Source organism: Pongo pygmaeus, chromosome 10, assembly GCF_028885625.2.
Source record: "Pongo pygmaeus isolate AG05252 chromosome 10, NHGRI_mPonPyg2-v2.0_pri, whole genome shotgun sequence".
Taxonomy (NCBI): Eukaryota; Metazoa; Chordata; class Mammalia; order Primates; family Hominidae; genus Pongo; species Pongo pygmaeus.
This window is the reverse complement of record NC_072383.2, coordinates 39,754,345-39,757,683: the sequence shown is the minus strand read 5'-3', so window position 1 is coordinate 39,757,683 and position 3,339 is coordinate 39,754,345. Positions and strand designations below refer to the sequence as shown.

At 47.2% G+C, this 3,339-nt stretch overlaps 1 pseudogene; it reads right to left on the bottom strand.

Moving 5' to 3' along the window:
• Nucleotides 1-324: 324 nt before the first annotated feature.
• On the bottom strand, nt 325-2,103 carry LOC129010807 (insulin-like growth factor 2 mRNA-binding protein 2; annotated as a pseudogene).
• Nucleotides 2,104-3,339: the final 1,236 nt, after the last annotated feature.

The following is a 3,339-nucleotide window of genomic DNA, read 5'->3' as shown; positions in this document are numbered from 1 at the left end:
ATATGTATACACGGGTAGAGAGATGATTTGCCACAAAAAAGGGCGTGCATTTTGCTTGGCTTTGAACATGTTTACCTATTTTAGTTCAACTAAAAGGGATAGCGTCATGGGAGTTAAGGAGAGATCCGAGTGGATGGTGAAGTGGATGGCTGAAGCCTGCAGAAGCCCTGGGGGACAGGAGGAGGGGCCCCGTGGTTCTGGCAAACCTGGCTGACCTTCCCTACCCCTCCTTGGCCCCTGGGATTCTCAGGGCCTCTACAGAGTCCCTGGCCGCCTCCACAGACTTCTCATTCCTCAGATGGTCTTTGGTTTGCTCTTGATCTGGCTGGCTGTGTTTGGTCTCATTCTGTCAGGTGTTGGAAGGGCTACATTCATCCGCTGTTTTGCTTGTGCCTGTGGGATCCTCACTTGCTGCGCTGTGAGGCGCCTCCCTGAGGGTATTTCTGCTCCTGCTGCTTCACCTGTTGTACAATTTCCCTGATCTTGCGCTGTGCAGTCTGGCTAGCAAAGAAGTGCCCGATAATTCTGACGATCATTTCCTCATTTTCATCTGGCGTTTGATCACGAGGCACGATGACTTCTGCACTGATTAAATTCTGCAGTTCATTCACGGTCTTGCCCCCTTTGCCAGTCACCCAGCCGGCGGTGGAAGAGGGTACTCTGATATGGGTTTCCAGCTTCACTTCTTTGGGGTTAAAAAAGTTTTCTTCTTTCAGTTTCCCAAAGATCCGTCCCTGGGCCTTGAACTGGGCTTCCAGTGGCCAGGTGATGATGACCTTTCGCTGACGTCTGGGCCTTCCGCAGGGGCGATCTTGATGGATGCTCTCACGAATCTCGCCAGCTGTTTGATATGTGCCCTTTCTTCCCGATGATGGCGCCCACACCCTGGGTTGGGATGAAGAGATTCACAATCTCCTGCTCTGGATAAGAGTGATGATGCGGGAACGGGCCAAACTGGTGATGGGGGTACAGGCTGGAGAAGTATCTGGAGTGGGTATTAACAGCCAGCATATCATTTTCAAAGGCCTCACGCAGCTTCCTCATAATCTCTATCTCAGCACTGGCACAGACCTCGACTGTGCCCTTCACAGTGATGGTTCTTTCCGGGTTGTATATGCTCAAATCCTGCGAAGATGAGATTGTTATCTTGGTCCCTGTTTCATGTTCATTTTTCTTCAAATTTCTGCCTTCTTTTCTAATCAGTCTTCCAACCAAGCCATTGTGGGCCAAGATTTCCAGAGGAATCTCTTCAGCTAGTTTGGCCTCATCTGCCTCTTTCTGCATTATTTCAAGAATCATGCGGCATGCTTCAGAAGTCCCCTCTGGGGTGGCATGGATGGTGACAGGCTTCTCTGCAGCTCCAGAGTTCTCTTGTCTGTAGATGTCTACCTGGGACTGGGTCTGCTTAGTGGTGTTCTTTATGGTCAAGCCCTCCTTTCCGATGATGGCATCAACAAACTGGGTGGGGACCAGGATCCGCAGTGGGAAATCAATCTGTCTGGCCTGAGAAGAGCCCCAAGGGGCTTGGCCTTGCTCCCAGGAAGAGTGGTCCCCACGCTGGGCTCCCTGAGGGGGCGAAGGGCAGCTCACCTCTTCATCCGGGATGTAGGAAATCTTGAAGGAGTAGTTCTCAAACTGATGCCAGCTTAGCTTCTACATGGCGATTTTTACTTCTTCTTTTGTTGCATATGTGACGTTGACAACAGCGGTCTCTGTGTCTGTGTTGACTTGTTCCACATTCTCCACTGTCCCATATTGAGCCAAAAGTCCATCCAACACCTACCACTGCAGGTGAGGAGGGATATTTCGAATCTGAATGTTCCTGCTCCTTAGCTTTTTAGAGACTGAATAATCAACTTCCATGATTTTCCCATGCAATTCCACTTGACCCGAGAGGGGCTCGCTGGTGCGGATGGCCCAGTTCTGGTCGGGGTAGTCTACGAAGGCGTAGCGGGACTTGAGCAGGACCTGTCCCGCCAGGGGCAGCTTCCTGTCCCCAAAGAGCTGCCGGAGGTCTTCGGCGGTGACAGCGGGGCTCAGGTTCCTGATGAAAAGCTTGTTCATCATCCGTCTCTTCCCCGAGGGCCCGCGGCTCCCCTGGCCCGGTACACGGCGCTCCTTGCCTCCTCCGCTGCCTTAGTCTCTCTTCCTCCTCCTCCGCCCCGCCTCCCCGCCCTCCGCCCGCCCGCCACCCACCCCCACCCTCAGCCTGGCTCCCCTCTCGAAGCACTTTAAATGTGTTTTCTACTTTAATCTTTACAAGAATTGAATGAGGTATGTCCATTTTACAAATGAGGAAACAAAGTCACAGACAAGTTAAGTCATCTACATGTTTTATGGCTGCAATATCAGATGACGCTTAAGTTTATGCAGAATCAGTCTAAATAACTGATCTTATTTAAACTATGAGTTAGATTGGGCTTTATCTTACTAGTCTCTTTTTCTAATACTTTGTTAAAAAAAACAATTGTTAAGGGAACCACAATTAACTTCAGCACAATGACAGATGCTATTACTCAGAGGTTATGATAACTTTAAAGATTAAAGATTAAATTGACTCGCTGGGCGCGGTGGCTCACGCCTGTAATCACAGCACTTTGGGAAACGGGGCGGGCGGATCACGAGTTCAGGAGATTGAGATCATCCTGGCTACCACGGTGAAACCCCGTCTCTACTAAAAATACAAAAATAATAATAATAATAATAATAATTAGCCGGGCGTGGTGGTGGGCGACTCTAGTCCCAGCTACTCGGGAGGCTGAGGCAGGAGAACGGCCTGAACCCGGGAGGCGGAGCTTGCAGTGAGCCGAGTGCCACTGCACTCCAGCCTGGGCGACAGAGCGAGACTCCGTCTCGGAAAAAAAAAAAAAAAAAAAAAAAAAAAAAAGAAAAAAAAAAAAAGAATAAATTGACTTATTGTGAAAGTTTAGCCAACCAAAAATTCCAGTATAAATGAAAAAATATCTAGTAACCCTGATACAACCTTACTCGACTAATCTTTTAAAACCTGTATTTTCATCTTCAACACAAACATAGGACTTCTAAAGTTGGACTTAAATGTCTTATGCCTGCAATATTAGATGATGATCTCAGAATAAGTTTTCCCAACATTCTGTACTTGTCTTATACTGTCAAAAATATGATAATTCATTTAAAAAATCTTTGCTCATAAAGATATCTATCTATATTTTCTTTCATAACCATGTTTATATAGAACATAAAAATACAGATAGTTTGGCCAAACTACCTGTATCTGAGTTTTGGTCAAACTATCTATATTTTTATGTTCTATATTGTCTAAATGATAGCTTAGCCTGGAAAAATGTCAAACTATTACCT